Source organism: Nannospalax galili, unplaced genomic scaffold (genome assembly GCF_000622305.1).
Source record: "Nannospalax galili isolate Female #2095 unplaced genomic scaffold, S.galili_v1.0 scaffold227, whole genome shotgun sequence".
Taxonomy (NCBI): domain Eukaryota; kingdom Metazoa; phylum Chordata; class Mammalia; order Rodentia; family Spalacidae; genus Nannospalax; species Nannospalax galili.
The window spans coordinates 2671736-2686370 of NW_008360303.1; the positions used below are offsets into that span (position 1 = coordinate 2671736).

Sequence of the window (14635 nt, forward strand, 5' to 3'; positions counted from 1 at the left end):
GGGATCAGTAAGAAAAATTCTTTATTTACAGGGTAGGCCAAAGGGGGGGTTGTCAATAATTTGTCATTGTTCATTATAAAACTTGAGAATTAAATAAGTTCTAAGCTGATAATTAGTAGTATAACAATAGAGAAGAGAAATATTTGCCAATTATTGTATATGGGAGTTGTTGCTAATAAGCATGCTTAGTAGCTTCATGGTCTTGGCTGTAGGTGGTGAATTAGGATGACTTTTAAATTCTTTAAACACTCAAGTTGTTTCAATTTTTTCATTGTTTAAGAAATTTTCGAGGACTGCAAGAAAAGGACTGGCTGTTATATTATGAATTCTTATGGAAGCTTATACCGAGAAAGCTTGAACACTTCCTACCGTTCCTTATACCAGGCATTCTGTATTCCCTTCCTTCCTTCCTTCCTTCCTTCCTTCCTTCCTTCCTTCCTTCCTTTCTTCCTTCCTTCCTTCCTTCCTTCCTTCCTTCCTTCCTTCCTTCCTTCCTTCTTTTGCTTTCTTTCTGTTTTGAGACAGGGCGTCTCTGTAGTCCCAGCTAACCTGGAACTTGCTAAGTAGACCAGACTCAGCTCTGCTTGAACTCAGAGATCTGCCTGCCACTGCCTCCCCAGTGCTAGGATTAAAGGCCTGCACCAGCATGTACATGTATACATTCTGTATTTCTTGATCCTATTTGGACCTTGAATTTTACCCAGAACTGCTGCAGTATTCCGCTGGATCAGCAGAGTGTTTTGAAAAATTATAAAAGACTTCTGAGAGCTGCTAAGGACTGTAAAACAATGTTACCTTTCTGAATCTGATGGCAACTGTCAGTGCCAGGTAATGACAAAACATGTCTACTTTGGGAAGCTGTAAATCATTCTGCAAAATCTCATGAGCCAGGAAGTAAACCTTGACTTCTTCCATGTTAATGCCTCATAGCCTAAATCATCAATTTTTACACTGTATTGCCAGAGAAAAAACAATCTGCTTCATTTTCAAATTCTTCTGAGCACCAAGGAGAGCCACGTTGTATCTTATAATAGCAAAATATGATTATGATACCCAGGCATACCATGGCAGAGTTGTGATTGTACCCAAATCCTTCAAAATGTCTGTGAGTGTTGGCTCTTAAAATGGCTACAAGACTTAGTGTTTTAAGAGATAAAAGTTCCTATCATCTTAGTAGTCATTCAGAATGATCATGTGATCTTCTCCCCAGGAGGAATAGTAATGTACCACATGGAGATATCATCCAGGCACTATGTGAACAGTAGAATTTCATGCAATTCCCAAATTCTTGTTTGAGAATCCGACAGATGTTTTCAGAGTGCTTTAACACATAAACATATTTACATATCCATAAACACATTCATCTCATGCCTTTTTAAATGTATTTATTACTTATTTTTATTTATTTTATTTTATTTTTTTGAGGGAGATAGCTGACCTGGGAACTTGCTACGAAGAGGAAACAGACCTCAGTCTCAACTTCCTCTTTCTGCTTCCTGAATGCTGAGATTGAAGGTGTAAGCTACCACTTCCAAATCTTTGCAGTCCTTACCTAATTCCCCCACACTTTTCTGTTGTTTCTAATTTAAAGAACAATTTTCTGTAGCAGAAAGTCATAGATAGTTTCTTTTAAAATGCTTTTCTTAGCAGACAGGTTTTGTTCTTATTTGTCTTCCACTTCCTCTGCAACAATTTCTTCAGCTTACCCTGGATATTCCATTTACCCTTTGATTGAAGGAATAATTTTTGTATACTATGGTGAATGGTAAATACTGACTAGAGTTAAAGAAGAATCATTCATGAGCAGAGCAGGTGTCTCACATGTTTAGAGAACCAGGAGTGGAACCACCTTGAAGAAAAAGATCCCTGACATTTGGAAAAGCCTGGTGTACAGGATGGAGTACCTACTTTCTTCGTCTTTCTGCTGAGAACTGCCAAGTTCTTCATGTCTGCGAAGAACCCTGAAGGTCTACAATTCCCCAGCTTCGCCCCTGGACTTCTCATTTTCTTGTGCTGTCTTTTGCTTTGCGAAAATCCACAGTTCCTTTACCGAAGGATGAGTCTAATTTCTGATTTAGTCCCATCATCTCAATGAAGGGGCTTCCATTGCAGGTGAAGAGGTCTCTGAGATGGGACCATGATTACTCTTCAGAGACATGAGGAGAAAGCCTTTCTTTTCATTAGCCACCCATCATCTTTAGTGAAGTATTTTTCAGATATTTTCCCACTTTCAATTGATTTTTTTTCTTATTACTAAGTTTTATGTGATATATTTTGGTTCCAGCCCATTTTCAGATGTGTGTTTTGAAATATTTTTCCAAGTCTGTGGTCTATCATTTCATCTCTAAACTGTATTTTGCAGAAATGAAACTTAACATTAATGAAGTTCAACTTTTTGTTCAAAAAATACTTATTTGTCATGTCAAAAAAGTTATTTTCCAAACAAAATTACCTAGATATTGTGCCTATTTTATCTTCTTTTTAAAATTGTTTTGAGAATTTCATGCATGGATACTGTATTTCCATTATTTTCAGTACCTATTTTCAATACCTTCCCTTCCCAACTCCTTCCACACTCCCTAAAATTATCTGTCTCCTTACTTTTTCTTTAATTATTATTATTGGAGTGTGTGTGTGTGTGTGTGTGTGTGTGTGTGTGTGTGTGTGTGTGTGTAAACAATCTACTGAGTCCATTTAGTCTGTTAGTATTTATAAGTGTTTAGGGCTGATAAGCTATCAGGGAGCTCAGACCTGAGAAAACAGATTCTTCCTCTCTCAGCAGATACCAGTTGCCTGTGGCTCTTCACTTAGATGTGAGACTTTTGGAATTTCTCCCATCCTTGTTGGCATGCGAGTAGTTCATGATGTAGGACTTGTTTAGGCAACCATATTGTTGAGATTTCATGGATGAAGCTTTTCTGTTTCATGGTGTCAGACACTGTCTAGCAGCTGGCATGCAGCTGCTCCTCCATAATGTTCCTTATGTGTGGGGGTGTATTTCAGGTATATCAATTGTGGGTGGACACTCCATGGACACTTAACTTCTATATTTTGTCTAGCTCTCTGTCTATATTAATCCTCAATTATTGCATAAAAAAGTACATCTCTGAAGAGGAGTGAGAATAATACTTCTGATAGTTATACAGTTCATAATTTTTACTTTAAGGTAACAATCCAGTTTGAGTGAATTTGTGAGCATACCCAGGGAAAATAGATATCCATTCAAAAGATTAATATTATTTAAACACTAAATATGTATACAGTACATTCTAGTTTCTGGCATGGCATGAAATCCCCTTCATCACCTTATGGTCGTATTCATTAAACTGCCTGTCTGATTTGTCACATGGGAATCTGTGAATACATCACCCTGTACAGACTGTGGGGTCCGATGCTTTAATCACTCGTAAAATACTTTGCTCCAACATTATCAGTGTAGCATGTTGCTATCTGTGCTTTCTTCTTCTTTGCTGACATAATGCATGCCTTCATTAAATAACACTCTTTTCAGATGGATATAAACATGTAAATGTTTGAACAGTGGATCAGGAACCAACACCAGACCTGGCCCTCAAAATCTCCTAAGAGTTCCTTTGCATTCTCTTTCCCCATATTTACCAAGAGCAAACAAAATGTGTAAAACTTAGATGAATGCTGAGCCCTGAGATAAGATCCTGTGGGGTGCTCTGTTTTTTGTTTTGTTTTGTTTTGTTTTCCTCCATTGCTGTAATGAAATACTCTGACCATTACCAACTTGGGGAGGAAAGAGTTTATTTGTCTTACATCTCCCAGTGACAGCTCATCAGGCAGCCCAAGGTAGGCACTCAGGGTAGGAACCTGGAGGCAGGAACTGGAGCACAGGCCATGGAGGAACTCTGCTTCTTGGCTTGCTCCCTTGGTCCTGCTCAACCTGCTTTCTTATACAGGAGTGGCACCATCCACAGTGGGCCGGACCTTCCCAGAACTCAACAATCAAGAAAACACCCCACAGACAAGGCCACAGTCCAGTCCAATGGAGGAAATTCCTCAATCGAGGCTCCCTCAACCCAATTGTATCAGGTTGACACTAAAGCTGTCCAGCAAAGGGGGTCACTAAAACCCTGTGGATCAGATCTTCAAACCCATTCGCTGAACTTGCTGAACTCTATGCAAACAAACAAACCAAAACCTTTTATTTTATATTAGCAGCTTATGCAGACTAATGTTTCTATTCTACCTCAACTATTACTTTTAAACTATAATAAATTTATGAGACTATGGGTTAACAAAATCAGATATAGAAACAATAATCTTGTCCTTCTAGTTTTACCATTTTCTAACCTTGCTGATTTGACTGTGCTAATACTTGTATGATATTTGGGGTCTTTGCCCTCAATTGTCTTATTCAGCACATTATTCCAGGAAGTGCTTACACCAGAGATGACAATCGATATATTTGTTTTACTTTCTAAAAAAGGAATGATTGATGATGTGGGTGAAACATATGGAGGAGTAAAAATACACATATTTATCAGTAAACTTTACTTGTTATCTAACTAGAACATAGTACTGTAACTTACTTTTATATCTTTATAACATTCAAAATTTTGCTTCTTATAGATGATGCTATTCACAGAGGATGTCAAATAAGTGCTCAATAAATTTTTGCTGAATTGACTTTTAGATGTGTTTTCTTTCCATAAATATGGAATGAATTCATTTTATATAGTCTTTTAAAATTACTTTTGTCTATAAACTCATGTTTTCTCCACAGAGCCGAAAACTGGATGATCAATGTCAAGGATTGTTTTTAATCAGCCTGCAAGGTTTATATTTCTTGTAAAGAGAAAGTATAGGCATTAGTTATCTTTAGAGACACCAAGAGGATTGGCAATCAAATAGTTCAGCTTCTCTTTATTTTCATTAAAGAGGTGAAAGGGGTCCGGGGTTCATAAGACACTGGAATTAATGACGCATCCTAATTAAGTAAGTGTTCAGTTTGTTCTCTTCATTGGACACTGTAAAAAAAAAACATAAGAAGAAAAAGAACAAATTGCTTCATATTAATCTTTTCATGAAAAGAAAAATCTTCCCACTCCCTGTCAGTCATTCTCTTGTGGTCTCACTTTAGATTTTAAATTTTTTGATATTTCCTCAATGTTGAAAGCTTCTGTGTATAATTCTTTTGTGCCTCCTGTCTTTTCTTCATAGTAGGATTAATGCTTTTCACGTAGTCTTCAATTTATGAACCATAACATTATTTCTCACAGGTATAGATATCTATGATAAATATATGTACTTTTTGTGTGTATCTTCTATATTGGGTGCTAATATGTTTACAGCTGTGTGTTAAGTAGTATATTTGAAATAAAGGTAAACGGTATTACATACCCTTTATTCTGCAACTTATTAATAGGAACTAGTGCTATTTCTTGCCTTCCCAACCATTTTTTTTCTATCCACTTCCTATGTAACTAAGTTAGAAGATAAACATTGTAATTGACTCATGAGAGACGATGGTTTCTTATTTCTCTAGAAAATGGAATGGCTGTTTTGTTTTTAAATCACAATGTTCTTAAGAGGGAAAGAATATACTACTCATCTTCCAACTTTTTTTGTAAATGTCTTTAACAGTTTTCCATCATTCTTGTTACAAATTATCAAGAATATGATGACTTAAAGTCATACAAGCATATTATCTTATACTTCTGGAGGTCAGAATTCTCACTGGGTTCATTGCCTCTTTGGTAACCCTAAGGATTACCTGTTTTCTTTTCTTTCCAGGTTTTAGAGGGTACTCAGCCAGTATGGCCTGAAGTAAAACCCCAATCTTGCCTGTTCCTATTGACCTTTCTCATTCTTATCTCTCTTCCTACTTTTAGTTTTTATTCCTTAAATCAACTGTGGTCTACACTCTTCCAAATGAACATTTTGAAGATATTTTCTGTCACAAAAGATAAAACTTCCACAGCTTTTGGGATTTAGGATGTGAATATTTGAAAGTTGATCATCAAAATCCATATATAAGAAAGAATTTTAGTTAAGTGTATCCTTTAATTTCTTTCAGTATTTTCAATTTATTATTTTAAAACTACTTTAAATATTGAACAATTATATGTATTTCAAATTGCATAGCATATAGAAATCCTTATATGCAATGAATATGTTTAGACACAATATGAAAGAATAACTTTTAGGAAAATAAGAATATAGTTATTTGTCAAAATGAAATTTTGAAAATTTTTTATTGATTTTGGGAGATTAATACCATGTATTTTATCATATTTATATGCCCTCCTTTATATGCAGTGCTCTTACAAACTCCCACCATTTTTCGTGTACACTGCCAAAACTATTAAGTCCTATTGAGCCAAAACTGAGTCTTCAAATGTCTTTCTATGTGTATTCATCTGCTAGAACCAGGTTAACCAATCTACCTTCACACAATTAAAGAGAACCAACTCTCCCTCTCCCAGTACTTATTGGTCACCAATAGTTCCTCAGGTAAAGTTGGGGTTTACCTACTTCCCCACTTCAATGCTGGCATTATGTTTGACTTGAGGATTCATGGACTTTGTGCATGCTATTGCCATTGCTGTAAGTTCAAATGAGTAATTTCTCAGCTCTCTGGAAGGCTGTTTCCTTGTAGTCATCAACGATTTCTCTTACACTCTTTAACCCCTCTCTTCCGCAATGTTCCCTGAGCCTTGGCTGGCAGAGGTTTTTTTTATAGGAATTCTATTCAGGAATAAGTTTTCTGCAAACTCTTATTCTCTGCATTTTGGACTTTCTGGTTAATCATTTATTGCTAAAGGTAACTTCACTGGTGAGGGCTCAAAGTTGCATTAATATTCTTTATGTCCCCTTGTCCATTAGGTTCCCTAAGCCTTACATGAAGAGATTGTGTTGTTGATGGGTCACTAAGGGCTGGGCACCTCACAGACACTTATTATCTTCATTTGAACAACTGTGGAACTTCATAATAGTCTCCATCTGTTGCAAAATTTAGCATCTTTGATTTGCAGTGAAAGGTACACTAGTCTGTGAATATAAGGATACATATTTAGAATACAGTGAGAAATTATGTTGGAGTACGGGTGTGATATAAGTGTATTTTTCTATAAGATCTATGACTTTTTCAGCCATATATATTTGACAATATTTACGGTATCACACATAAGTTTCCTCCCACTGAATGAGCCTTATGTCCATAGGCTCATTATCCCTAAGATAATAGTGCCACTACTGTACCAGTAAAGGTTATTTGCATGGCTGATCATTATTGTGATTCACAGACTTTACAGCTGAATAGAATCCTTGATTGGTTTCCTGCCTTGACAATTTGCATGCTGCCTTCTGATTCTATGGGAGTTTTTCTTCAAGGTGGAGGCTCCCAGATCAGTTCCCAACTCAACGCTTCCAAATTCTGTTTCTGAGTTAGGTTCTGTCTTTAGCAATAGAGTCTTATTATCCATTTCTAGAAGGTAATCAAGGGCTACAGCAATATCCTGAGAAACAATTCAAAGGGAAGTTTCCCCTGTCTGGCACTGTGTTTTTGTTATATAGTCTTCAGCTATACAATGCACTATTATACATTATACATTACATATAATGTATAATTTTCAGTACATTTTTGAATTAATACATTTCCCTCTGTTTTTTTCAAACCACCTAAGCATTATTTATCACTCCTTTTTCTCCTCATGTATAGCCCTCCCTTTCTCTTCTAGAAGTTTTCTGGTGGAATTTTTGGGGTCTCTTATATAAGATATCATCTGCAAATAAATATAATTTGACCACTTCTTTTCCAATTAGTGCCCACTTATTTTCCTCCTCTTGTCTTATTGTTCTATTAAGAATTTCAGTCACTTTATTGAAAAAGCATGAGCCTTTTATTGTTATTGATTTTAATAGCAATGCATCCAGTTTTTCTCCTTTTAGAGTGATATTGGCTATATGCTTGCTGTATTTACCTTTAATTTTGTAGAGGTATGTTCTCTTCAGTCCAATTCCCTCTAGGATTTTTAACATAAATGAATACATGTTGGATTTTGTGGAAAACATTTTCTGATCTATTGAGTTGTTCATGTGATTTTTTTTCTTTAAGTCTATTTATATGGTTTGTTATGATTATTGACTTATGTACACTGAACCATCCCATGTTTCTGGAATAAAAAACAACTTGATCATGGTGGAAGATCTTTTTGATGTGTGTGTGTATGCAATTTGCAAATATTTTGTTCAGAGATTTTGCATCTATCTTTATTAGGGACATGAGTCTATAGTTTTCTTTTTGGCTGTGTCTTTTCCCCCTTTTTAGGTTTTGGTATTAGAATAATACTGCCTTAAAAGGATTGTTTATTTCAACAAAATATGTTTTCTTTTGCATGTTTCTATCACAAGACTATTTTTAATTGCTGTATATCTTTAAATATAAGGATTATGAAATCACATTTTTCTCATTGGAATAATCCTATTTTACGTTGAAAAAGAATTTAAGAAGTAAAATGGATGTGATATGCTAAAGTATTAAATTGCATTTGGCTGGAATTATCTGCAGTTTACTTTGTGAGGAAGAAATATTCTAGAGACAATCCAACACACGGATAAACAAAACCTGAAGGTACTTCCTGAGAAATTGGTACTACAATGTGATATATTTCCAACTTTGTCAGAGTGGTGGCATGGAGTGATGGCTGTGGGTATAACATACAGAACAGACTTTGCTGCTTTCTACAGTTAAGATTATTTCTTGGGGACTGGAGAGATGGCTCAGCGGTTAAGAGCACTGACTGCTCTTGCAGAGGATATGACTTTCGATACCCAGCACCCACATGGTGGCTACTAACCACCCTTAACTCCAGTTTTGGGGGGAATCCAAAGCCCTTTTCTGCCCCCCCCCCACAGCATTGCATGACACAGATGCATTCACATACATGCAGGCAATACACTCATACACATAAAATAAAAATAATAAAATATGTTTAAAAAAAAACAGAGATGTGACTGGATTAAAAAAAAAGAGAGAGAGATTATTTCTTAACAACATAAACTCTGAGATGGCTGACGGGCTGCACCTAAGTATCTTTGCCTTTCTTTCTCTTCCTTCCACTTATTGTCTATTTCAATCTCAAATGATGCCTGCTTAGAAAAGTGAAAAATGTAAGTGATAGACAATGACCATCAGAGAACAAGTCAGGAAAGTAGCTCTCATGTGCCTTAAATAACTAGCTGACACATGATTACCCTAATCATTTCACCTTTGAAGTTCTCAACTTCTTCATCAGTATAAAGGAGTTGACTAAATATTCCTTACAAACCTTTCTAGTTCCAGCATTTTTTTAAACTTGGGACTCAAATACACTGAACCAGTTTGTTTAGCAGCACATTGAGCTTATAAAATAATATGTGAAGATGACTATACACACAGGCACTTTAAAAACTTTAGACTTTTTCAAAGACAAATCTTTGAAGAGAAAATAAATGCAAGGGTAATGAAATGAATAAATTTAAATATCTTCTTTTATGTGTATGAGTGTTTTACCTGCATGTAAGTGTATCCATGAATACAATGCCCAATAGAGAGGACACTGATACCCTGAACTGGAGTTCATGACAGTTGCTGGTCACCATGTCAGTGCTAGGAACTGTACCTGGGTCCTCTGTAAGAGCATCCAGTCCTCTTAAACACTGTGTCATCTCTCCAGCCCCAGATTTCAGTCTCTTAATGAGTGTCAGTATATATGACTCTTTCCTATGCAAACAATAATCTGAATTTTTCATCTCACTACAGCATATTTGGTTATAAATTGGAATTAATACTAAATGTAATCTGAAAAATATAGAAATTTTACCTCATTAGCAATTTGTCACATAATTCCTTAATAAAAATTCTTTTGTGGAGCCAGTGAGACAGCTCACAGGGTAAATGTATTTGCTGACAATCTGAATACCTGAGCTCAATCCCATGAACCATTATGGCAAAGCCGAGAGCTGACTCCCCTAGGTTGTCCTCTGACCTGCACACCTGCAGCATGCCACACACATATATACATACACATACACATAAAAAATAAAAATAAAAAAATAAATGATTGTCATATACTTTGTTGTTTGTTTTCATTTCTTCTCTTTTTCCTGTGCTGGACATCAAGTTCTGAGTATTATCTAAATCTAGATTCAGCCATTATAACTGAATTCTATTAAAACATTTTAATGCTACTTTTAGAGTTTTTAGAGGGTTAATAGTTGGAAATATACTAGTTTGTGTGGTTCATGAAAAGAATGTGCAGGGAAAGCAAACAGCAAGCCATTGCATTGCTAAGAAAAAAGTATGCCAAATGATGAGCTGTGGATGGGCATAGGGAGCTTGTGTGTAAACACACAGCATGGAATTTCTATGTCTAAGGTTTGGGAGCACTGTAAAAACCACATAAACTCTGAAGACAAAGACAACTAGGAGTTATAATATCTCTAACTGTGTTGGGATTAATACTGCTTTGGAATGCTACAAAACTACTTTAAGGGTCATAAACTAAGTATAAAAATGAACATTTTTTCTTATATTTTGTTATAAAATTTCTTATTTTTATAAATAGAAATAAAAAATTTAAGAATAACAATGTTATATTTCTTTCTTACACACACACACATATACACACACACTTGTACATGTGCACGCACGCTCTCTCTCTCTCTAGTCAAGATCTTACTATGTACCCTAGTCCTCCTGCTTCAGCTTCTTTTGAAATTACAAATTACAGGTTTATATCACTATGCACAGATGACTATAAAATAAGGCATTCTTGTGAAATGTTTCTGATTTAAGTCACATTGAGTCCTTGATAAACAAGGTTATTTCTCTGAGCCATCAGTCAAGTGTATTTGGGCAGCAATGTTGTGGTCCATATGAAAAGTAGGTCCTGTGTATTCCCATAGTAGTTAAGCTGTGTTTGTAATAAATATATCTGAGGATACTGATCCTCTTGATGTGGCCTCAGATCCACTTCCCAGCATTTAAATGCCTCCTTAAAACACAGAGGCACATATAAACCATCCATCCTTTTTTAAATAAGACATGGAATATAATCTTCGGCTCCCTCACAGCATTAGGACCTGAGAACAGGCTGAAAAGAGAAGGAAAAGTTATGTCAGCATGTCCTTATGAAATTCTTCCCTTTGATGGTTTTGATAGTAATAAACACTACAGATTCTTGAACACACATATATTTTGATTTGTTCCTGTAATAGACGACTTAGATAGTTTTCTTTCTGAATTTTATGCTACCGTTATATGTGATGTTGGTTATCAAATATGGAGTTTGTTATTCTCAAGTAATTTTAAAAGCATATATTTCTCCTGAAACATACATCATTTTATTGGCTTCAGGAGTAATAAATTTTTGTACCAATGAACTTTTATTAATAAAAATTGAAGGCAGGGTGTTATACCAGAATTAGCAAAAGAGGGAAAATAATATAAATGTTTTTTCACTGAAATGCATTTTATAATTCAAAATTTCAATGATTTCTCTCGGATAAAGTATCCTGTGATATTTCACATCCAAAATGGTCAATTTGCATCTGCAAAGCAAAGTCACTCAAATTTCAGGATTTACTATTCTCCCCCATTAGGAGCATACAGTAGAAGCACAACTCAAAGTGGTTGGCTTTTTACACCTACGCCTGTACCTGCCCACCCTTCATGATGATCATGCACAGGCTGGGGGTGCTATAGACTTATGGAAAGCCTTGCCTTATCACAACAAGCAAATACACATTTGGGATGCAACTCATTTGTATCAGAGATAGAAATTAGAACCGAGGTGCAAATTTAATGAGAGATTTTCACAGTGTTAACTTTCCTGAAAAATGTGAAAAGATTAACAATTGTTATCTCTACTGTTGAAAAATTAGTACATTTTAAAACTTAGCTTAATGTATACTAACAGCACAGAAAAGGGGTTGCTACCCCAACCATTCTCTTAATTTTCAGAAAAGAAAAGTTAATTGGGGAAAGGCTGATCCATAAATACCCCTTTCCTGAGCAAAGAATATTTTACCTGTGTGACTTTTTAATGCAGGCTAGGAAGGATCTTAAAGTGTTTATACTGTCTCTTTAGCCCCCTCCCCACTTCAAATTCATGCTTACAGGCTACTGCACTCCTAGGAAAGAAAGGAAAGAGGAAAAGAAAATTTCCACTGACCCAGCTCCGTGATTTACATACAGAAAGGAAATAAGTGAATGAGGTGGGGGATGGGGCAGTGAAAAGTAATGTGTTTTCTTTACAAGAGCAGAAAATGATTACTTACCAAGAACCTTTATATCCAGAGCAAATGTTTATTCCTTCTATCAATCGGCAACTCAGTTTCCTCGAGAAAGAAATCAATTTCTAGTGTATCTATTCCTCCTATTTCTACAAAGGAGAGATGCATAATTTGTAAGCTTCGGGGTCCTAAGCAAGACTGAGCTGGCTTCTAGGGCAAGTCTCCCACTGGGCTCTGCTCTAAACACACCTTCTGGGTCAGACAGGGATACCTAAGAGTGTGGACTTAGGATCTTCCCAAAGAGAGGATTTGTGGTGGGGAGGTGACAAGTCATTCCAATGTCAAACATAAATCATTTACAAAAAGAATGATCAACTAAACTCTCAATCAAACAAGCAATTCCCTAATGGAAATAGGTTTCAAAGAGAAGAGGGTAAGAGAAGGGAGGGACAGAGGGAAGGAGAAGGAGGGATGGAGGAGAAAGGAGGGAGGGATGGAAGGAAGAGAGAGAGAGAGAGAGAGACTGGGCTTGGAGAAGGAATGGGGAGGGAGGGAGGGAGGGAGGGAGGGACACAGGGAGGGAGGGAGGCAGGGAGAGAGCGAGAGCGGGCTTGGAGAAGGAATGGGGTCTTGGAGAGGAAAAGGGAGAAGGAATCAGGCTGATCTTACCGAATGGGTCAGGTGATCATCCATGCAGTATCAGGACACCAGAACAGCAAGATAATGCATTCAACAGCAAAACCATATCTGCACGCTCTCCCTTGCGGTCACCATGCAGCAATCAAATGCCAGGCTGTCATAGCACAGCCTCCCATTCACTCGTTCACCCTCCCCAGGCCAGGGATCCTCCTTTGAACACTCAAAAGATCTAGCTTCTTAAAGCAAGGCTTTAGAAGCTGAAGCTCGAAATGGAATTCAATTGTCAATCTCCGGCGGCAGGATTCGCCTGGGAAGTGGGACCTTGGGAGGGTGCTGCCCCCCGCGGCAACGTATTACCCAGTTCCGGGTCCCCTAGCTAACCCTCCCTGAAAACTCCCAGGGACTCAGCCTTCTCCGCACCTTTGGCCATTCTTCTCCCAGCCCCCCCGCCCCAAACCCCAGCCAACGAAAAAAAAACGCTAAGATTTGATCATCATAATGTGACCGGCCCTGATGGTGTGTTTGGGTGTGGGTTGTGTTGGAATCCTTGCGTGGCTCCCCTCTGTTCCTGCAAGGGAAAACGTTCCAGGGAAATCCTAGTGAAACGCACTGACGGAATACTATCAATCCTAATGATAACGTTTCCCAGCGCAGGTAACTCTTAAAAGAACTGAGAATGGGAAGGTCCGTGCAGGATTTCCAAAGCAGCGCCCTCCTGAATTCTTATTGGATCTTCCCCAGCAGCTAAATCATCACTGTCGCTCTAGCTATCCGGATGACTACACCTCTGCTCACTAGTTCTCTCTATCCCCCTATCTTCAACACATCCTTTTACATCCCTTTGCAGATTTGTCTGTATTAGGCATCCTATTCTCTTGGGTTCACAGCTTCTGTCTTTCCCCACTGCTTGGGGACCTATAGTCCGGCAATTTGTTCATCTGAGGATCTCCACAAATAAGTCCCCATTACTACCCCGCGGTAAAAGCACCTCTTTCACGTTTGTTTCCTTTCCTTGTGGGGTTCCTAGCTGCCTGTGCAACTGCTTTCCACCTGGTTAAATGCCACCAGGAACTGCTGATTATTTTAAGGTCCTATCACTCCTCAGCTCACTTCCCTACCTTAATTTGGAAGACCATGGACTATATGCTTGAATCCTGGATGCTTTTCTCTTACAGTCATCTTGCTTCCTGGAATTTCCTCTGGTAAGTTATTCACTTTGCAAGTCATGAGTAACTTATTACTAGTCTTAATTTTAAAATAAGCACAGATTTTGTTTAAATGTCTCATATTTTCTCATAGTTACTTTCAGAAAACTAATATCTATGTGACCATTATAGCATGCTTCAACTACTAAGATTTCCCCAATAACCTTTTACTTTCTTGCTTTTAAACTTCTGTTCTCCTTCATATTTCAAGATTAGATCAGAGTATATGGATATTACCTTGGCCCCCAATTAACCCTTCTTGGCATACAGTCTTGTGCCATTTGAAAGTTCAGATTTTATTTATGTTGCTCAATGGAAGAGTCTAAAGGAGAGCTAACTGTTGCTGCATTTGGGACAGTTTACTAGTCTCTCTGATCTTCAGAAGGTTGTTCAGGTCAGTGTGTCCTCTCATCCTGAGCAGTTGTATGATGAAGGAGGACTTTGGTAAACTGTGTCTTCAGGAACTGCGAAGAATCCTAAAACACTAACATGCTACTATGTGGTAAGCAGAGGAGTTTTAGTTTTGAGGGTACCATCTTTTCCCT

The 14635-nt window shown here is 37.2% G+C and overlaps 1 protein-coding gene and 1 long non-coding RNA gene across 5 annotated transcripts in view; one reads left to right on the top strand and one right to left on the bottom strand.

Annotated features, from left to right (window-relative positions):
• Positions 1-4916: 4916 nt before the first annotated feature.
• LOC103726645 lies at positions 4917-13167 on the bottom strand. Of its 2 annotated transcripts, none has more exons than XR_606910.1 (3): positions 12916-13167; positions 12292-12395; positions 4917-4997 (listed from the first exon to the last, which is right to left on the bottom strand). It is a non-coding gene; the product is annotated as an uncharacterized LOC103726645 (long non-coding RNA). The 2 variants fall into 2 exon arrangements; XR_606911.1 differs by lacking the exon at positions 12916-13167 and adding an exon at positions 12496-12728.
• Positions 13168-13461: 294 nt separating this feature from the next.
• Positions 13462-14635, top strand: part of Brinp3 (BMP/retinoic acid inducible neural specific 3) — a 474563-nt gene continuing 473389 nt past the window's right edge. Inside the window, exon 1 of one of the 3 annotated variants that reach the window (XM_008824258.2) lies at positions 13462-13539. The gene's annotated coding sequence lies outside the window, so the exon portion shown is untranslated. Of the gene's footprint in view, positions 13540-13613; positions 14088-14635 lie in introns of those variants that run through there. The other 2 variants (XM_008824257.1, XM_008824259.3) reach the window with 2 other exon arrangements.